This window comes from Erpetoichthys calabaricus, chromosome 5 (genome assembly GCF_900747795.2).
Source record: "Erpetoichthys calabaricus chromosome 5, fErpCal1.3, whole genome shotgun sequence".
Lineage (NCBI taxonomy): Eukaryota > Metazoa > Chordata > Cladistia > Polypteriformes > Polypteridae > Erpetoichthys > Erpetoichthys calabaricus.
In genome coordinates, this window is record NC_041398.2 from 22,932,081 (window position 1) to 22,954,884 (window position 22,804).

Here is a 22,804-nt window from a genome sequence, read left to right on the forward strand (position 1 = left end):
GTTCCCTAAAGACATCCTTCATTCGACAATCTTTATAATTTCTTTTAATTTTTTGGCAGTTTTGTCTACTTGTTGCCCTCTTTGTTCTTGATCACTCAAGCAGTTTAAATCCCCTAATAACAATCAAGTTATTTTTCTATCGCAATTACTGTTTCAAGTAAACTGAAAACTTCCATCCTCTGAACAGGTGTCATTGGGGCATATACATTAATCAAAGTGACCATATTTACTGTTATTAACAATTTGATCTTTATCAGTCTCCCCTTCACTATTTCATCATATGCTTTAATTTCAATTTCTTTATTGTTAACACCCCAACCCCTGCATTTTTATTCTCGTTTGTCCCTGAAAATATAGCTGCACCTTCTTTATATTCCTCTTTATATTCCTCATATGATTTTTTAAAGGGTAAACCACATTCTTGAATACAAATTACATCGACCGGCAAACTTCTTAAATAAGAGAAAACAATTTTCCTCCTTTCTTTCCTTTGAATGCTTCTAACATTCAAAGTTAATATTTTAACTTTCATTTTTTCCTTATGGTAGTGTGGTCTACCTCTCCTCCTATTTTTCCTTTACTTACAGCAGCTACATATTTTTTTGGCTTCTTGGCCACTTTCTTCTCCGTCCTCCATTCCTCTACCCCTTTCATGCCCGTGGCTGAGACAAACCCTTCCATGTCTTTAGACTCCAGATAACAGGGAGCTGTCCCCCATTCCTTTTGTTTTTCTCCCCCTTCTTCTGATTTTCCAGAGCTAGCTGGAGATAATATATCTGGCCCACGTTTTCTCTGCAGCCCTGGGTTAATTTGTATTATCTCTGTATTGCCTTTCCCTTCCTCCTGCTCTATGTTTTCCTTCCTTACCTGCTGAGGGGACTGACTAAGAACGACTGTTCCACTGAGGATTTCCATAATCTCCTCTGTGTGGAAAAGAATGTTCTGGGAGTGCTGCTCCATTCTTCTTTCTATGTTCTGAGAATCTGTTTTATCTTCCATTAATGCCAAAAAGTCAATTTCTCCTCCATTCTCCCTCTCTTCTTGTTCGTACTCTCTCTTATTGTTTGCTCCAATATTTAAAGGGTCTATTTCATCCCTTTTCCTCATCTCACTTCCTTGGATTCCTTCCCTTTCTATGTCTTCCGTTTCCCTTTCTTCCTCAGACTCCTCATCCAATATAAATAAATAAATTAATTAATTAATTAATCAATTAATATTTTTTATCATTATTTTTATAGGGGGGAGTTTTCTTTTATATAAATACAATAAATAAATTCATTAAAAATAATATTTTTTTATCATTATTTTTAGGGGGGGCGTTCCTTTAAAAAAATAAATCTTTAGGAACTTCTGTATTTATCACAGGTTTATATAACTTGAGCATGGGAAAGGCGCTGTATAAATAAAATGTATTATTATTATTAGTATTATCACTTTGTTCTCCCACTTCTGCTGTTGTCTCACAGGTTCCTGCTTCACAGTCACCCAAATAACCAGTTTCCACTCCACAACGAAAAGTTGCAAAAGCTTTTTCAGTCTGTCTTTTGAACCGAGGTTATCAGGGGAGAGTGCGAACGCAGTCCCCCACTACCACAAAATATGCAGTCGAGTTTCCTGCATTTGGGGAAATCGCAGGGGTCAGCACACCCGGAGTGCAATGGATGAGCCTCGCCCTGGGAGAACCTTTTTTTTTTTTTTTCTTATTTAATGTCTAAAATCCATTATTTAGGACAAACACTATTTTGCTTGTCCCCTTTTCACTTACATTTACTTTTTCTTTTCAGTGTCTTAGCTTTGAGCACACACACAAAGTCTGGCCAATTTACTAATCCACTGTACCCCATCACCATTTCACCACATTTTTAGTTTTTTTTTTTTTTTAATGGTAATTTTTTTCCTTGTCCTTCTTTTATCTTCCATCTTCCACTACTTCTTTTTCACATTTCTGTAACAATCTCTGAATTGTTATTTTCGTGTTATGAATCACCAGTTCATTTTTCCCCCACCACATATTTTCCTTTATTATATTGATTATTTTCCATTCCCTTATTGGCATTTTACATCTAAATCCTTCTCTACTAACCCATACAACACACCTTCTCTTGTAATCTCCTCTTTTCCTAACTTCCCTTGCCATATCTTTAATACCTCATTCCACACATCTTGTGCCTTTTTGCAGTTCCAAAACACATGCTCTGATGTCTCAACCTCTGAGCAGTTTTCCCTCGGACATGTGGAACTTTTCACAACTCTCCTTTTATACATGGCCGCCTGCATCGGTAGGATTTCATGTAATGTCATCCACCCGAGGTCTTTCTGTTTATTTGTTAATCCTTTGTCTACGTTTTGCTGCCATACTTTTTTTGCTTGCTGTTCAGTAAGCTTTTGGATTTTCATTACTGTTTCGTCTTTTCCTATATATTTGTTAAGATCTTTTTTCTTTTCCCAAATTTTGGGATCTCCTTCATCCCATGAATATCTTTTAACAAATTTTACTGTTGTTTTAAAATTTTTTGGCGTATTAAAGGCAATGGGTCTGTTATTTGGCATTTTTAATAATTTTGCTTTTCTCAGTTCTGTACCTAGCAGATATCTGATCATGTCCGCTAACTTCCCTGTCTTATTTAATGCCATATTAACAACAGTTGCTGTATGTCTTAAAACCAACTCCCTTTCTATATTCGGAAACCCTTTCCCTCCATTTTCTCTTCTTTTCATTACCTTTCTTACATTTTGACCCCCATACAAACACAAAACACGTTCTTATAATAATTCTTAATATTTTCTTTGGTGGAAAAAAAACATTAGCTAAATAAGATAGTTTTGGGATTATCACTGCCTTCATCAACAATATCTTCCCTTCCATTGATAGGTTCCTTAACCTCCAAAACCCTGTTTTTTTGTTTATCTTTTTTTCCATTTCTTTCCACTCCATCCTCTCCGTACACTCGTCCCCAAATCTTATCCCCAATACTTTCACCACATTTGCTAACCTTATTCTTCCTAGTGGTTTTTCTTTCCATTTCCCCCAGAGGACGCATTCACTTTTATTTAAATTTAAAGTTGAACCTGACCCCCTACAGAACACTTCTGTATGTTCTGTTACTCTATTTATACTCCATGTATTTCTTACTATTGTTGTTATGTCGTCCATAAATGCCAACACCTTTATTTGTTGTCCCCCACTTCCTGGTACTTCAACTCCTCTTATATTTATGTCACTTCTGATTTTATTTAATAAGGGCTCTATACACAGAATAAACAACACTGCTGACAACGGGCACCCCTGTCTTACTCCACATTTCACCTTTATCTCCTCTGTTAATTTATTATTTACTTTTATCTGACTTCTTATATCTGTATAAACCACTTTTATCCAGTCCAAGAAACCTTCGGGAACTCCCATTTTTTGGAGTATCTGCCACATATATTTATGAGCAATTCTGTCAAATGCTTTCTCTAGATCTAAATTTATTACTCCGACATCCAAGTTTCTCTCATGAAATTAACACAGTCTCTTAAGACACACAAATTATCTGCTGCACTTCTCCCCTGTACCACACATGCCTGTTCTTCTTTTATTACACTCTCAATATTTGTTTTCAATCTATTTGCCAACACTCTTGTCAATATCTTGTAGTCCTGACACAGCAGTGTAATTGGTCTCCAGTCTTTTATATTCTTTGTTTCCTCCTGTTTTGGAATGAGCGTAATTATTCCTCTTTTCATTGTTTCTGTCATTTCTGTGTTTTTTAAAATTTCTGTGAACAAACTATGCATGTCATTTCTTATTATATCCCAAAATTCCAAATAAAATTGTATAGGCAAACCGTCTTCCCCTGAATGTTTCCCTCTGCTGCACATTTTTACAGCCGACTCCACTTCTTCCATTTCTATTTCTCGACACATGCTTTGTTTTTTTTCTTCTGCAAATCCTTGGTCAATCATTTTTGTCATTTGGTCGATCTCCTCTTTGTTGATTTCATTTCTCTCTATAAATTTCCCTATAATAAGTCAGAACCATTTCCTTTATTTCTCTATTTTTCTCTTTTACTATTTCCATCTTTGTCTATTAATTCTACTATTTTGGCCTTTTTCCTCCTCTCCTTCACTTTCTTAAAGAAGTATCGAGAGCACTTCTCTCCTTCTTCTTGTTCTTGAACTCTACTCTGAAATTTGATCTTTTCTTCTTTTTTTGTACACTTTTTCTAATTCTTCTTTTATTGCCCTAATTTCTGTTTCTATTTTGTCATCATAGCCCTCAATTTCATATAGATGTTCAAGTCTTTCCTGCAATTTTTTTGTTTCTTCTTTCTCTTTCCTCACCCTTTCTTTGCCCTTTTTTTGAAAGAACTCCCTGGTGTTTTCCTTCATCATCTCCCAACATTCTTTCTGTTTCCCGCACCATTCCTTTAGCGTTGTCCACGTTTTATAATATTTCCCATGCTCCTCTTTTATCTTCTTACCTTCTAACAATTTCACATTCAGATTCCATACAATATCTCTTATTTCTTCTTTACTCCCATTTTCTAATTCCACTGCCAGCATGCTATGATCTGAAAAAAAAAAAACTGTACTATAATTACACTCACTATAAATAATTACATTGATTTTCTTATCTAGTCTGTCACTCAGAGGTAATATCAAAAACCTTTTCAAGTTCTGATTCACCTCCTTTTCTTTCGGTACATTTCTGACACACTTGTCATATAAACTCCTATTCTTAAAAACCACTTCAAAGGTAGTTTTCCCAGGGAAGGCAAAAAGAAAGTCTATCTCACCCGGAGTGAACCTCAACATCTTTTGTAGCACCTCCTTGCTAAATCCCCCACGATCCATCTGTTCTTCTTTCAACTCAAAACGAACCACATTCTTCCTCTCCCTTCCATCGATAGGTATCCGGATTACAGGTCTCTCGCCACCACCAGGTTCCAAGTAGATATTGCTGCAGACCGGAGTATAATGGGTGTTAATATCATTTTCGACTTCAGCCAATCATATATTAAATTTGCGCACGTCAGTCACTAATCAGCCAATCGCAAATTTAAATGTCGCGGTCAATCACCGTTTTATTCAACAAATCGCCAATCGGTGTTATTTGTCATTCATCGGCTACTTTAGCCAATTGCCTTTTTGATACATAAAAAGAAAGGTGGGTGTAATTTCTAAAGGTGGACATGTAAGATGATTTCTAAAGGTGGACGGTCAAGATAAAGTGACTGTAAGAGACGGAGTGTATATTCTTAAAATACCTCTGCGACGATAGTCTGCTAGTGTCAGTATGTTACACTATAGCACTTTGTCGAGTGCATTATTAAGACTGCAGTGAATTTTTACCACAGTCATTTATGAAGTAGCGGTTCTGAAAAAATAATAATAAAAGTTTGCATATGAGATATTTATCGTTACTGAACAACGTCTGAAGAAAATTTAAATGAACATAACAATACAAATTTGTGTCTGCCTAATTTTAATAGATTGGCGTACACTTAAGTGTGGGCTCTACTTGATTAAGTCAGTCAGATTAAAATAAATGTTTGACTGTTGGTGTTTACTCGAATGTCCAAATGAAATAGCCGCCTACATTTAACGGGTCACCTTAAAGACCTTAAAGGCTATGAACGTATTACAATTTTAAAGGTTGAATAAACTGTCAGAGTTCCTAATATTCCATTGTAGCCCCTTCTTGCCTGCAGATCACCATCTGTTCTTTGTTTGCTGATGTCAGTCAAATATTCTTCGGTCTTCATGTCTGTTCTCAATATACCAGCAGCTCTAGTGAGTTTCTTGCCTGTGAATCACATATTTAAGTTTGTTTTTTAGCTGTGTTATGATTACAGATTATTAGAAATCACATACTTGACACCGGGTGTTTTGAGTTCCAAATGAATGAGGTTATTGTTGAATCTAACTGTTTAAAAAATGATTTATTGATATATATTGGAATGTTTTGAAATAAAAAAAGAAGTTTAGGAAGGATATTCATCTTAACAGTGTTAATTCTTCCGGCTAGAGTGAGATGAAGGGTTGACCATCTATCCAGGTCTTGCTTAATTTTTTCCATACAGATGGCAAAATTTTGTTGATAAACAGCTTTATGTTTACTTGTGATAATTACCCCTAGGTATTTAAACTGATCTGCTATGGTAAAAGGTAGGGCGTCTAATCTGATATTATATGCTTGTGAATTCACTGGAAAGAGTATACTTTTATTCAGATTAATTTTAAGACCAGAAATCTTTTGAAATTCTGTTAGTGCTGTTAGAACTGCAGGGACAGTGTTTTCTGGGTCTGATATATATAAAACCATATCATCTGCATATAGAGAAATTTTCTGTTCCAGTCCTTCTCTGACAATCCCCTTTATCTGATAAGAATTTCGGCAGTGAACTGCCAGTGGTTCAATGGCGATTGCAAACAGCAGTGGTGACAAGGGACATCCTTGTCTGGTGCCACGTTCTAGCTTAAAATAGTCTGAGCAAATGTTATTAATACAAACTGAAGCTTCTGGATTGGTATACAGTAGTTTGATCCATGCACAAATATTCGGGCCAAGCCCAAATTTCTCCAATGCAGTGAAAAGGTAGTTCCATTCAATCATATCAAATGCTTTTTCTGCGTCTAATGATAGTAATATCTCTGGGGTGTTTGATTTTGCTGGTGAATATATAACATTAAACAAGCGTCGGAGATTGGAAGATAGATGTCGGCGTTAATAAATCCAGTTTGATCCTGTGATATTACCGAGGGCAGCACTTTCTCCATCCTTCTAGCTAGAATTTTTGAGAGTATCTTAACATCATTATTCAGGAGTGAAATTGGTCTGTATGATGCACATTGTAACAAGTCCTTATTTTGTTTAGGAAAGACGGTGATTAATGCTTGTCAAAATGTTTGAGGTAGTATTTGGTTGTCTCTAGCTTCTGTAAATGTTGCCAATAAGAGGGGAGCTACCTGAGTTGAGAATTTCTTATAAAATTCTACGGGGTAACCATCAGGGCCTGCTGATTTCCCGCTTTGTAGTGACTTTATAGCATCTAGTAATTCTGTTAGCGTTAGAGGTTTATCCAGTTCCTCAGCACTTAAAGCATCTATTTGTGGTGTCTGTAATGTATCCAGAAATGCATTAGATTGTGCGTTGTCTTCTTTGAGCTCAGTAGAATATAAGGATTTATAATAATCTCTAAATGTGTGCATTATATTTTTATGGTCTATAATTTCTTCTCCATTCATGTTGGTAATTACTGGTATTGCATTGCGAACGTCTTGTTTGTGAATTTGTTGAGCTAAAAGCTTATTAGATTTTTCTCCGTGTTCATAGTAATGATGTCTAGACTTATAAATAAGGTGTTCAGTTTCTTTAGTTGTTAAGATGTTAAGTTCTGTGTGCAGGGACTGCCTTTTCTTGTGGAGAGCTTCGCTTGGACGCCTGGCTTGTTCTTCATCTATTCTAGTAATTTCGCTTCTTAGCTCTGATATTTTCTTGGCTTCTAATTTATTTCTGTGGGAAACAAATGAAATAATCTGTCCTCTTAAGAAGGCCTTTAGAGTTTCCCAGAGTGTTCCTGCAGAAACCTCTGTGGGCGTGTTTGTCTCGAGGAAGAAGCTGATTTGTTTGGATATAAATTCTGTGCAGTTCTCGTCTGCTAATAGAAGAGGGTTAAGGCGCCATCTGCGAGGTGAGTGTGAGGTGCTTATTGATTTTAGCTCCAAGACTAGAGGTGCATGGTCGGAGATAACAATTGTGTCATATTTGCATGATTTAATTGTAGACAAGAAATTATTATCAATAAACAAATAATCAATTCTTGAGTAGCTATAATGCACTGGTGAGTAGAACGAATATGTTCTTGAGTTTGGGTTAAGAAACCTCCAGGGGTCTGATAAGTTGTGATCATTTAAAAACTGTGTAATTGTCTTTGCAGTATTAGATATCGTCCCCCCTGACACTGGAGTCCTATCTAAGAGTGGATTTAAAACACAATTAAAGTCCCCAGCCATTATAATTTTATGAGTGTTCACATTGGGAATGGATGCAAATAGATTTTGCATGAATTCCTTATCATCAGCATTGGGTGCATAAACATTTGTCAAAATCATTTTATTGTTATATAAGTTGCCCGTGACCATCACATATCTCCCTTCAGGGTCTGATACTACATCTGATGCTACAAATGGAATTGTTCTGTGTATGAGAATTCCCACTCCTCTAGTTTTCTTTAAAAAGCTAGAATGGAACATTTGGCCAGTCCAGTCTTTTTGTAGTCTGAACTGATCTTTGCTTAGTAAGTGGGTCTCCTGTAAAAATACTATTTTAGCGTTTAAGCCTGTTAGGTGAGAGCATACTTTCTTTCTCTTTAATTCGTGATTCAGGCCTTTAACATTCCAGCTCACAAAGTTAACTGTCCCATCATGGAGACATTGAATCTGAGTTTTTAATGTCATTTTATAGTCTTAGCTGGTAATGAGGCAGTTTCAGTCTTAGTTTAAAATTTCCCCATGAGTTACTGCATTTTAGTCTATTGTTGCATTGATGTTTATAGTTATAGGGATTAGAAGAATAGATTAGATATAACCTGCTCTCCTTCTCTCCCCTCTTTATCCCCCCACCCCCCCCATTTTGCCTCCCCACATGAGGCTAGATCCCACTTCACAATGTCCCGGTCCTCTGACAAACGAAGAGACAGAGCACGTCCAAAACAAAACAAACACCACCCTGCAGCGGCCTTAGAGAATTAAAACAAAGAGATATCTATTGCAGCTGAATTCTTAATACTATCTGCCGAAAATATAATCATTAACAATCTAAGCTTAAAATAATCTTCAGCAATTTTAAAAATTAATATATTAAAATCCAAAAAATAATGAACCCTGGGAATGATTTTAAAAAGTAGTCTAGGATAAACATGGTAATTCCTACTATAATAATATAATGTAATAGTATGAATAGTATAAATAGCAATAAACCAAGTGTATGATGTTAAACAGTCTACCTTAAGGTAAAAAAAAAAAAATCCTACTTTAATTACTTCCACACTCACATGAGATCTTAATGGGAAAAAAAATCTTGCTAGCTGTCTCTACTGCTATGGACTGATGTGTTCGGAACAAAAGGATGGCACATCGTTTGTTGGAAATGAAAATGATGAACCTACAGAGGGCTGAATTCAAAGTCATCCCGAAAATCAAAGGGAAAAAACGATGTGGCAGGCAGGCGAGTCCATTTTGCCGAAATTTCATTGCAGCAACTCCGAATAGCACTCAGTAATTTGTATGGTTCCCATGTGCTTGTGTTTATGCCTGACAATATTGGGGGGGGGAGGGGTATTGCTGCTAATGAGAAGAAGAATGGTGTCCTGGGGGATCTCCTCCCAGATCAGCATAGGGTCTGCCAATGGGTCCAAGGATTTCATCCAGATACCTAATGGCAGTCAAGGTGCCCACTGTTGTCTAGTCTGTAGAGGTCTGTGTGTCCCTCCATGGATATGCCTCCATAGACCATCACTGACCCACCACCAAACCAGTTATGGTGAACTATGCCACAGGCAGAAAAACGTTCTCCATGGCTTCTCCAGACCCTTTCACATCTGTCACATGTGCTCAGGGTGAACCTGCTCTCATCTGTGAAAAGCACAGGGTGCCCACCAGTGGTAGACCTGCCAATTCTGGTATTCTATGGCAAATGCCAATCGAGCTCCCTGGTGCTCACTAGAGGACGTCAGGCCACCTTCAGGCCACCCACCTCAAGTCGGTTTGTGATCGTTTGGTCAGAGACATTCACACCAGTGGCCTGCCTGCTGGTGGTCATTTTATAGGCTCTGGCAGTGCTCATCCTGTTCCTCCTTGGCCAAAGGAGCAGAAACTGATGAGTCCTGCTGATGGGTTAAGGACCTTCTACGAGGGGCCCTGTCCAGCTCTCCTGAAGTAACTGCCTGCCTGTCTCCTGGAATCTCCTCCATGCCCTTGAGACTGTGCTGGGAGACACAGCAAACCTTCTGGCAATGGCCATGTTGATGTGCCATCATGGAGAAGTTGGACTACCTGTGCCAGCTCTGTAGGGTCCAGGTATGGCCTCATGCCACCAGTAGAGACACTGGCCGTAGCCAAATGCAAAATGAGTGACAAAACAGATGAGGAGGAAAAAATGTCAATGACCTCCACCTGTTAAACCATTCATTCCTGTTTTGTGGGTCGTCTCATTGTTGCCCCCCCCCCCCCCAGTGCCCCAAAGCAGCTGAAACTGATGAACAAGCCCCACTGCTACTTAACTGACCAGATCAATAGCCCACGTGTCACTGACTTGATGCTGTACTCTCATTAAAAAGGGTTCCTTTCATTTTTTGAGAAGAAATATCTATCTATATATATAAATAAATAATGTCAAGACCTTAGAATAACAAGGTCCTAGCTGTGAGTCATGGTTTTAGAATACTGAGCTCCAAAAGTTTTGACTATTTATCAGGCGTATACAATCCTATTCTTTTCATTTTGTTCCCATATGTAAAACCTGTATTTTAAGTTAAAAATGCAAGTGTTATTGAAAATGTGACTCCTAATAAAAGATAAGTAAGAACCATATTATTCTAGAGTATGTTTGTAAGTGAACAGCAAAGCCTCGATCAGGATGCTCAGTTTCTAAGCTCTTTTATCTTGTGGGATTTCTAGCAAAGTGCACACCATTTGTAACCCTGTGGATACATGGAGGCTCTGGTCATATCTGTCAGTTCTAACAGTGTTACTACGCAAGGTGATTGGACCAGCACCACTAAAACAGAACACTCAGTATTATCACTACCAAAAACAAGATTTTATTAATAATTATTCAATATAAATTGTGCAACAATTTCAAGAAATATTTACAATTATCAATAATGATTGGTCAGTTGAATTGAAAGAAAGAATGCACAAAGATTAAATTTAACAAACAGACTGATCAAGGAATATACTGAAGTATTAAAACAACAGCATGCCCACTTCTATATAGTAAATATAAATAAAACAACTGTAAAATGCATAACAACTGTACAAAGCAGTTATAACAATTAAAGAAAAAATCCAGATGACATCAATTGTCTAAAAACAGATACGCAATTTCAAATATACAGAACTTAATCAACAATCTTTAACAATAACAGAAAGTGTCCTTTATTATTTACATCAATAGTTACATTAAATATATACAACTCTATTATGCACAGTCATTTTAACACACAGAAATAAAAAAGGCAAAAGAGAAGTAAAGAAAGAGACACATTTATTTGAGTAGGGTTGAGATGTAATCCCGAGTTTAAATGCCTCAGTGGTGCGTTCCTTGAGCTTCCAATTGTTGTAAAACAAGTACGGTTTGTTAAACTCTTCCCTCTCACTAAAAAAACAAAAAAACAAGCACACAAATGAACAAATTCTAATCATACCAACCAGAAACACTTCTGCATTTGTCATTTGAAACTACAATTCTTGACCTTGTACAGTTTAGAATAAATGCTACATATGGCATACTTCTAAATGTAATTTTACCAATACTAAAAATGTACTAATATATAGTTTAAATGTCACTTTAAACATATATATTCACATTTATATATATTTAGTTTATATTCTTGTCTAAATTCACAACAACTATAGGGTATTCTGTTTAACAGAATAAGAAAGGACTGTTGATTTTCCACATGACGTACCACTCACTGTATTCTGGTCCATCCATGAACAGATGTTCTGCCTCTGGCAGAGAAATCCTCTCAACTGTTTGTATAACTTTAATAAGAGCCTATCAAAAACACAGAAAAAGAGAGGATGTTACTCATAGACACACTTTCTGTAGGGGCCTGAGTTGCCTCGAAAGCTTGCATATTGTAATCTTTTTAGTTAGCCAATAAAAGGTGTCATTTTGCTTGGCTTTTCTCAGTACTCATTAGAGATTTACTGAAGGCTAATTAACCTCTGGCATCAGCACATCCAGAATGATGCGAACTCTGTCAATCCTCTCAAAAGTGCCTACAGCTCTTGACAGCACTTCATCCAAGAAGTTGTAGAGGCCATCTATCAGCTCCTCATCTTCTATATAAGTCATTACCCGGTGACCTTTAGGATTTTCATAATTTAACCATTTGGACGATACCTTACGAGATACAACAGCCTGTTGGACAAGAAAATACAAGTGTTTGGCACTTTAAAGTCATCATAACTCTTTGCTGCCAGATAGATTACAATACCAAAGTTTTACTTGTCATCTGAACTAAGTTACCAGCAAGTGATCATCTGCTCCATGGTCCTTTATTATGAACTCTAACAGTTTTTCATGTTGAGTCCTCATGTAGGCCCTGCTGATCTCTGCAGCTGCAAAAACCTGAGCCACTTGGTTCTTCAGTCAGCTGCCCTGCTGCAGCCACACAGCCAGCCTGCTCTCCTACACTGTGGACACACACAAATAAATGCATCAGACTGTCACATGTAGTATTTGTCTTATGCAAGCTGTCTGGTTTTGGTCTGAACAGTTGTGTTTTCTTGGAAAAGTGGACACATTGGAAGACAGTTGAAACTGTGAGGATTACTCTGTGGATCACTACAAAAACTCCTCATTCTGCAATTTGTCCCCCTAGTACTAACCTGTTGGCATACTGGTAGGTGTTACACTAGGGCTGTTGTCAAGCACCTCACTTGTTTGTCCTGAAAGAGTTGCTGCTACTGCACCCTCACCTTAAAAATACATACATAAATAAATAAACTAAGAAAGTGCACAAAAATTTAGAACAGAATCCCCCCATCCCATCGAAAATCAAAAAGAGCTTAAATTTACCTATTGTTAGTTGCCCATGGGCGGCACGGTGGCGCAGTGGTAGCGCTGCTGCCTCACAGTTAGGAGACCCCGGTTCACTTCCCGGGTCCTCCCTGCGTGGAGTTTGTATGTTCTCCGCATGTCTGCGTGGGTTTCCTCCCACAGTCCAAAGACATGAAGGTTAGGTGGATTGGCGATTCTAAATTGGCCCTAGTGTGTGCTTGGTGTGTGGGTGTGTTTGTGTGTGTCCTGCGGTGGGTTGGCACCCTGCCCAGGATTCGTTCCCTGCCTTCTGCCCTGTGTTGGCTGGGATTGGCTCCAGCAGACCCCTGTGACCCAGTGTTCGGATTCAGCGGGTTGGAAAATGGATGGATGGATGGATAGTTGCCCATGTGCAGAAAAATAAAACTTGTTTTGCCCCAGTCCTTTTTGGACCCTGTCAATGAGGCCTTTATTCTTCTGTTCATTCTCATGGTGTATAATGGAACATATGATAAAAATCTGGGTTGTTGGAGACATCATGTTTACAAAATAATTGTTCTTTGCCATTTTGGAAAAGAATTGTTCTGCGACTTGGCTATTCAAGTGGCCAACAAACTATGGTACCAGGTTGATTCTGTGGAGCATATCCCGGTCTTCTTTTGTGTTGGCTTCATGCAAAGTGTCATATAGGACATAATGCTCCGCAGAGCCAATGACTGGATGACCGTCAACATCTGGATTCTTCTTTCTTTCCTGAAGCCAAGGGAGACTGACTAACAGTTTCTTTTCCTTTGCCAGTTTTATGTTGTTTGCTGATGGCTCCATGAGTCTTCCCTCATGAGGACTGAAGGGCAATTTCTCTGGTTCTCGGAGATTACCATGTGTTGCTAAACCTCTAGCAAAATCATAAACTATGATATTGGGCATGTATTTCCAAGATAAAAGCAGTTCCATATAGTCTCTTGGGCTTTCTGTTCGCAGACAAAACTTCACACTGTAGATGATACCACATGGGCACATGGGCACATTATTACTGCCCAACCACCTAAACAAGGCAAATGTACGTAAGTTGATGCAAACGTGAATCCATGACAAATTGTGAACACATAATCAAAATATTTAAACTATGTATACATTTGTTTTTGAAATGTCTTAAAAAGGAAACACAGAATCTTTCAGCCAGACAGCTTGCACCATTTTCAGGGAGGGTCAAGAGGACCATTAAACTTAGAAGAACAGGTTCACACTATACAAATATTAAGAATAATGAATGTTTTTTTTCTGTAGACATTTGCATTATTTATGCAATAACTAAAACAGCCATCAACGTTTTTTTACTTTTTTGGCCATTTCAGTCATTGATGAACCCAACATGTTGCATCTGTATATTTTTCAACAATCTTCCAGCAACAAATATTTAAAACACTTTACATGCCCATTTATTCAAGCAAGTCATTTCATACATTTTTAACAAAGGTCAGAAAGTGACAGGGGAAAAAAAAATTAGGATAACATCATCCCGTACTATGATATGTTACAGATAAAATGTAGGGAATTATATGTATATCCAAAAGAAACATACCTGAAGCTCCCCATATTTTTTCAAATATTTTATCATACATGCGTCTGTTCCTAATTTCCTCATGCAGTTGGAGAATTAGGTCTGTTTTGGAGCCTGTACTGTCCAAACCACTCTCCTTACACAGCTGCTTCACAGCATCAACCTTAAAAATTCGAAACGGAGGATTAACTCATCCAATGCCACTGCAGTCCATAAGACATTATAAATTATTACTACAAGTATTACAGAAAGAAAAAGGTTGAACTGCTCTAACCTTCAACTTCATGACTTCATTTAAAAGTCTGTCCTCTATTACAGCAACATCAGCATATTCAGCAGGTTTTGGGTGGTGCAACTTTTCACATTCAGTGTTTAACACAATGCTAGACTTTCTGGTGTGGGGGCCAATCCAAGGAGCCCAGAATTCAAAACAAGGATGGACTACAAGTTGGTTTTCTCTTGTGCCTGAAAGTAACAAGAAATACAAGCCAAGCTGTTTGTCATCAGAATTACACTTAAGAAGAAAAATAAATTAAATTAAAAAAAATAAATAAATAAACTTACCGTGGGAAAACCCATGGGAAATCATCTCAAAGCAGACAGAATCCCAAAATTCCACAATATTGACTTCTCCTCTGTAGTCCTCAGGAGGCTCTTGGATGTCACTAACTAAAAATTTAATGCAGTTAAATCAGATATAAGATATTGAATTAAATTACCACTATTACATCAAGAAAAAAAAAAGAAACAAGTTTTTTATAAGGATCACACTTAAGTAATCTGAACTAGAAATTTAATGTACTTGCCTGGCATGCTAAAAACTCCTTTTTTGTGGAGATCCATTGTAACGGGATTATGCCCACATTTAACACATGAGAACCCATACTCATGAGCAGTAAGTGCCTCAAAATGCAGGTATGCGTGAAGGAGCCGGTTATGATTTGGGAGTGTGAATCCACTGGCTTTCTCCATGGCCTCAAACACCCGGCTCAAAGCATTGTGTGTCTACAAGGAACATATAAAGTACACTAATTAGACATCTGCTCTTCTGCTCCTACCTTAAACAAAAGGAAAAATAAAAAAACCCCACCCTGCAAAAAGTACACCAGCAAGGACTTGATACCTGAAGTGAGGCCCTTAAATACAAGCAAAAATGTAAGCCAAGAATGATATGGTCATCGTAATTATGAACTCCTTGTTCCCACTCCTGATAACGGTACATCATTCGACAAGATGGACAGTGTTTGTAAAAGGTTGGTACACCTACGTGGGGGAGAGGTTAGATTGCTTATTACTCAAATGTAACTTTAAGAAATTTCAAGACAAACAAGAAATAAAGTCTGAACTCCCCTTCAAAGACTCTGGTCAATGTAATGATTTTTGCTACTTTTGTGATCAATACTGGCTCACTTAAATTAATATGGCCTTCACACTCCATGCAAAGGTTTTCCTGTGCCATGAAGATTTTTGGAAATTTGTGATGCGCTGCATCTCTCAAATGTTCAGGTAGAGTGGCTGGCATCTTCTTCTGGGCAAAAATGTACTTCAACATTCGCTTCAAAACATTTCTCTCAGGTGGGTACACTTTTGCTTGATTTAGATGCTCTTCTTCCTCAACATATTCCTCCACAGTCCTGTCTTTACATGGCAAAGTCCTAAAAAGGTCTCTATTAGTTTGAAATAAATACCATTTCGAAATATATTTGTGTAAACAAGACAGCTTGGCACCTGTACATGGACAGTGCCATGTGTTTTGTTTGCTATCATATGTGACAAGCACCCTTCCAACCTTATTGAAATATGATTGTTTTGTATCAAAAACAGAAACAAAGTGCTTGGAGGTCTCTCCAGTGTCAACCAAGACTGTAAGAGGTGTACGTTCATCAATAGATTCCTGGTATAATTTCTCACATAATGTTTTTTTGGCCTCCTCAAACCATTTTGCCTGCACCATTTCAGTCAAAACCTCTTTTTGCAAGTGAATCCTTGGTGAACACATTTTGCAGTAGTCCAGTGAGCGTAAATTAATGCAATGAAATGCCACAAGTCCACTCCTAACTGCAATCTCCTGATTTACTGCACATTCCTCAAGCTCACATACAGTGTCTTGCATCAAACCCCAAGTTTTCTTCTTTACATGAATAGGAAATGGGGGCCCCTGAAAGCTTTGCGAACTGCATAAATGCCACATCTAGGATCAATACAATGGCTTTCTAAATGATGTGATAATGTTATATCATCTGAAGTGGACATAGCTAACTTGCAATGAGGACACTGCACTATAACTTTTCTTCAATTAGTCTGTGTAGTCAAAATTGGCTTAGCTGAGGAGGGTGTGGACTCTTGCAGGGGTGAAACAGAGTTTGATGTTTGGTGGGTCACAGCAAGTACAGATTTTTCCAGGGATGAAGTAAACATTGGCATCCGCTGTGCCACAGCAAGTAATGGTTCTTCTGGGGCAGAGGTAAACTTTCTTTGCTGGCTTGTGGCAAGTAATGACTCTTGCATAGGTGACAGTATTGTTGATGTATTCTTGGTGAAGTCAAGTGTGGATTTCTGAAGATATGATGCATGTTCTTTTATTGGCTGGGTATTGGAAATTCCTGATTCACCTAGGGTTAAGGCAGGTATTGGTGTTTGCTGGGTTGTAACTAATGCTAAAGCGTGTGGGGTCGAGGCAAATAACAGCAGACTTGAGGGAGAGGACACTGAAGGGGTGAGTGGGGGTGGTCCTTCCTTTGGAACACATCTTTGTAAATGTGCTAAAAATCCAGTCCTTTGTAGAACTGTGACAGTGCATTTAAAGCAGTGATAGTGCGCTCTCTCTTTGCATCCCAAATTACAACGATAAATGAGCTTGTCTGGAAAAAATAAAATTACATAAGTTAAAACAAACAAAAAGAAATGCATGCCAACAAAATTCAATCTGTTATTTTACATTTAGTAACAGTCAAATAAGCAGGAATGAAGAAACGGTAAATAAGCAAAAATAAAAACAAAATTTAAAACATGTATATGGAGTGTATGAACTGTAAAATTTAATTATAGCTTCATCCCTTTTTCAATTTTTAGAGCTTCTTTGAATCCCATCGGTTGATGTAAAACACTATCACAAAACACAAAAATGTTTGGCATGGACTAAACAGCCATTAAAAGAAGCCAAATCATAACATAATAAATTCTTCAATCAGTAGTACTAGGGTGATGTTCCATGTTAGCCATTGTGGATTTAGTGAGAAGTCAAGCAAAATGACCCCCTAACTAAAAAGATTACAATATGCAAACTTTCAAGGCAACTCGGGTCCCTTCTTCATGCAGATGTAATACAGAAATGAATTTTCCTGTATTTATATAGACACTAGGACAGATACAACATCGAAAAACCTTTAAGTGAGACATCTTAAATGTAAAAAAGAAAAAGATTCATTTAGCAAGAGAGGAGAACAATGTATATTGAAGATCTTTAGATAAAATGACTGTTCAACAAAGTCATTTGAAGTTCTTGATGACTTTTTCCATATAATCTGGGTCTATGCCCATCTGAACAGCTGGACGTGATCTATCTATCTATACACGGGGGTGGCGGGATTGGGTCGGCGACAGCGAGAGAGCCGACAGAAGGGGACCAGCATAAAGGATAAAGAACATTGAAATTCAAAAGTCATTCCGAAAATTTCAAAAGAAAGAATAAAAATGGAAGAAAAATAGGGGAGAAAAAAACGCAAATAAAAAAAAACAAAACATTGGGCTGTTGTTTAGTAAAGAGGGCTTCCAACCTTGCCTATATGGGGAAAGAAAAACTTGCCCTTCTCATTTACGGCCATACCACCTTGAATACGCCCGGTCTCGTCCGATCTCGAAAGCTAAGCAGATGGGAGACCGCCTGGGAATACCGAGTGCTGTAAGCTTTTGCATTTCTGCCAGCAGGGGTCACCCTTGTCCTTGTCTTTTTCTTTTCCTCCTTTCACCCGTGTCAGAAAGTTGCCACTTGGCAGCAAGTAAAGCAGCTTGAAATCAGTAAAGTTGCACAAAAAGGATGGATGAAAGAAAGAAAGAAAGAAAGAAAGAAAGAAAGAAAGAAAGAAAGAAAGAAAGAAAGTGCACTCAGTTCCACTTCTCTCTACTTTATTCTCTTCACATCACTCGCTGTTCCATTCTGCTGTCAAAGGAGGTGAGAGAACTTAAAAATATTAATAATGCAGTAATGGTACACATGTGGGTAGGTAGAAATAAATAAATAAATTAATTAATTAATATTTTTTATTATTATTTTTATAAGGGGGAGTTTCCTTTATATAAATTCAATAAATAAATTAATTAATTAATTAAAATTAATATTTTTTTATCATTATTTTTAGGGGGCATTCCTTTAAATAATCAATCAATCTTTAGGAACTTCTGTATTTATAACAGGTTTAAGTACCTTGCTCATGGGAAAGGTGCTATATAAATAAAATGTATGTATTATTATTATTATTAGTTTTATCACTTTGATCTCCCACTTCTGCAGTTGTCTCATTGGCTCCTGCTTCACAGTCACCCAAATAACCAGTTTCCACTCCACAACGAAAAGCTTTTTCAGTCTGTCTTTTGAACCAAAGTTATCAGGGGAGAGCGCGAACGCAGTCCCCCACTACCACAAATTATGCAGTCGAGTTTCCCGCATTTGGGGAAATCGCAGGGGTCAGCACACCCGGAGTGCAATGGATGAGCCTCGCCCTGGGAGAACCACCTTTTTTTTTTTTTTTTGGTGCTAATCGCTTTATTCAATTAAAACAAATTAGTTACTTTTTTCTGTCCCGGTTTCCATGTGAACTCCATGACTGTTCCATGGCTTCCCTTTGGAATTTTCGATTTTGTGATTCATTCATAAAACATTTCAACCCAATAAAAACAACACATAAACAATTTAAAAGTTTTATTCACACTTACTTTAACCCAGGGGTGGTCTTCCTTTTCAGGTCCTTGATTCGAGGAGTTCTATTTTTTCTTTGGCCATCTGTAAAACACTTACAATGGGGAGAAGTTTCTCTATCTTTGTATATATCTGTCTTCTGACCCAGATCGCCTCTTTTATATAATTTATTCTGACCCATTTTTCCCTACTCACATTTTGTTTTTTTGACCTGCCAAACATTACTATTTCTTTGTCAGTGTGCCCTTCCACTGTTTTTTCTGTCCTTACTTTATTCCACACTAATTGTGCCTTCTTACATTCGTATAGTACATGCTTGGCAATTTCAGTTTCTTTACATTGTGGGTAAGGACATTTTATGTTTTTCACTGATTTCCTTTTGAACAAATTGTTATTTGTCTGGAGAATATCGTGTACGGCCTGCCATGCTATGTCCTTCAAATTATTTGAGAGATAATTACTTGATATAATGTCCCATATTTTTTCAGATTCTATTTTAGATGTTTCTTTAAGCCATGTGGCCGATTTCTTGTCCTTTGCTGTTTTCATGACTAATCTCCAGTTTTTTCTTTCCCTCCTTCTTTTCCAAAGTTGTTATTTTCTAAACAATTAATTATGGGTTTGTAAATTTTGGCGGTGTTAAAAGCATACGGTCTTTTGTTGGTAGTTTTACATAAATTATATTTCCTTAGCACCCCTCCCATCATGTATCTGGCCATATCCGCGACCTTCCCACTCCTTTCTCTAATTAGTTTAATATACGCAAATGTGTACCGGAGTTTCAGAAGATTTTGTAAATCGGGAAAATCCCTCCTTTCATTTTCGTTTTCACTAGGGTTTCTCTTTTTAATCTTTCCCATTTTGATCCCCAGAAGAAATAAAAACATTGTCTTTCAATCTTTTTGAGGATCTCTCTCCTTGGTAAATATATTGTTGCCCAAAAAATCAATTTTGGCAGGATAATTGACTTGAGGAGGAGGATTTTCTCCTCATAGCTTAGGTTCCTCAATTTCCACATCCCCGTTGTTTGATTGACGTATCTGCATGTTCTCTTCCAATCTTTTTCCCCTTCCTTCTTACTCCCAAACCAGATTCCTAATATCTTTATTGGTTTTCTATGGGTTTTTATTTTGGGATTTGTATCCTCTGACCATTTCCCTTGAACACGACACTCTGTTTTCTTCCAGTTTATTTTTGTACCAGCAGCTTTGCAAAATCGCTCCGTTGTTTGTAGTGCGCTATCTACTGATACTCCTTCTCTTGCGACGATTGTTATGTCGTCCATGTACATTCTACATTTGGCTTCTTTTTCTTCACTTCCGGGGATTTCTATCCCCTTGATGTCTTGATTTTTCCTGATCATTGCTGCCAGGCCTTCGATTGCGAGGACAAATAAATTGCGGAAAGTGGGCATCCTTGTCGTACGCCTCTTACAATCTTAATCTCCTTTGCTAAATGCCCGTTTATCAATACTTTACTTGTTATCCCTTGGTAGCATTTCTGGATCACCTTTATGATATGTTTGGGTATTTCAAATCTTTCCAGGGTTTCCCACAAAAATTCATGATTAATGGAATCAAAAGCGTTCTCCATATCAATATTTAAAAGTCCTACAAATAAATTCCACTCTTTTGCGTACTCTAAAATGTCTCTAACTAAAATCAAAATGTCACTTATGGACCGTCTAGGAACTGCACACACCTGGTCTTCTTGAATAATGTCACCCAGGACTTCCCTAAAACTATTTGCTAGGACCTTAGTTAGCAATTTGTAGTCCTGGCATAACAGGGTTATCGGCCTCCAGTTGGTGATTTCTGATTTGTCCCCATCTTTTGGGATCAGGATGATGATTCCATTCTTCCATGATTTCGGGCCCTCTTCTCCTCTTAATATTTCTTGAAAGATCTCCAATATATCTTCTCTAATTAAATGTCAGAAGGTGGTATAAAAATCTGCCGTTAAGCCGTCTGAGCCCAGTGTCTTGTTCTTCTTCATGGTCTTCACTGCTTTTTCGAGTTCGCTCATTTTGAACTCCTCTACCATTTCTTTCCGTTGTTGTTGTGTGATCTTCCGGTCGATCTCATTAAGTACTTCTTCTTTTTGGATTTCCCTATTTTTGAAGCTGTATAGCTCTCCAAAGAAGGTTTCTACAATCTGCTGTTTTTTTGTTTCTTCTGTTTGTAGATTCCCTTCTTCGTCTTTCAGGAAATCGATGTTGCTGTTTTTCGTTCTTTGTTTTATTTTTTTAAAGAAGAGTTGTGTACACTTCTCGTCCTCTAAGTACTAGACCCTACTTTGGAACTTCAGTTTCTCTTCCTTTCTTTTGTAGATGTCCATCATCTCTGACTTTATCTGATCCACTTGTCTCTCGGTCCCTGTCCCTTCATTTTCCAGCCTATATGCTTCCTCCAGTTCTTCTTGTAGTACCACTAAATGTTCCTTCTCCCTCTTACTTTTTTCCTTTCCTTTCCTTTGAAAGAATAGCTTGGCCCTAAATTTAATGATGTCCCACCATTCTCCTCTTGTCCTACACCCTTCTTTTAGGGTTTCCCATTGTTTGTATTTGTATTCAAAATCGGTTCTAATTTCCTTGTCTTCTAGTAATAGCGCGTTTAGTTTCCAAAACCCTTTCCCTCTATTGTCCCTGATTTTTCCCTCACATTCTGATAAAATAATGTTATGGTCAGAAAAACATGTCGGTTTAATTAGAAAACTTTTAGTTCTATATCTCGTGCTACTTAAAATGTAGTCGATTCTTGATCTCCGGTTCCCCCCTTCCGCTCTCCATGTGTATCCTTCCGTGTCCTTTTCAATCTCTCTATAGTTATTTTTTATTTGGAAGTCTTTCATCATGTTGATTAGGAACCTGGATGTTTTATCCAAGGATCTTTTCCTTTTGGATTCTATTCGGCAGTTGAAGTCCCCAGCTATTATGACATCTTCCATTCCTTGTAATTCTGCCCTTAACTTCTGAAAGACTTCCATTCTCTCGTTGGTTTGTGGAGGTGCATATATATTTACAATATTGTGCTTTCCTCCATCTACTTTAACAGTTAGTGTAGGTATTCTTCCCTGGAGAATAATCTCAAACCTTTCTACTTCAATGTTTTTGTTTTTAATTAAAAACCCTATTCCCGCACTCTTATTCTCATTTGAGCCAGAAAAAAAAGCTTCCCCTCCTTTCCACCCTTCTTCGAGTTTTGAATAGGACCTCTGAAAGGGGAGGCCACATTCTTGAATACAGATGATGTCAGCTTCTGTCTCTTGAAGGGCTCTAAACACAATTTCCCTTTTACTTCCCCTCTTGATGCTTCTAACATTAATTGAAGCGATCCTCATGGGGTTTTGATTATTTAGTTGCCTTCTTTCTTTCTTCTTCTTCTTCTGGCCTCTTCTTTTTCTTTCTGTCGCTCTTGAGTGCGTGTTCTCTTTTTATTTTGCTCCTTCATCAGGGTGATTTTGGAGAAGGCTTCGACCGATTCTTTCCTGAGGAAGGTCGCCTTTGGGTTGGCCGTTACCTCTTCGCTATCCTTTCTCTCAGCTTGTTCATTGCTTTCCTGGACTATTTGGT

At 37.7% G+C, this 22,804-nt stretch overlaps 1 protein-coding gene, 1 long non-coding RNA gene and 2 pseudogenes across 2 annotated transcripts in view; 1 reads left to right on the forward strand and 3 right to left on the reverse strand.

Moving 5' to 3' along the window:
* LOC127527749 (zinc finger CCHC domain-containing protein 3) overlaps nt 1-22,804 on the forward strand; it is a 227,314-nt gene that overhangs the window by 142,504 nt on the left and 62,006 nt on the right. The gene's annotated exons all lie outside the window — the stretch shown is intronic.
* LOC114643201 (uncharacterized) lies at nt 1,560-1,711 on the reverse strand (annotated as a pseudogene).
* Nucleotides 13,622-14,776, reverse strand: LOC127527792 (uncharacterized). The gene is made up of 3 exons (XR_007934917.1): nt 14,593-14,776; nt 14,340-14,481; nt 13,622-13,802 (listed from the first exon to the last, which is right to left on the reverse strand). It is a non-coding gene; the product is annotated as an uncharacterized LOC127527792 (long non-coding RNA).
* LOC114643200 (uncharacterized) lies at nt 18,924-19,061 on the reverse strand (annotated as a pseudogene).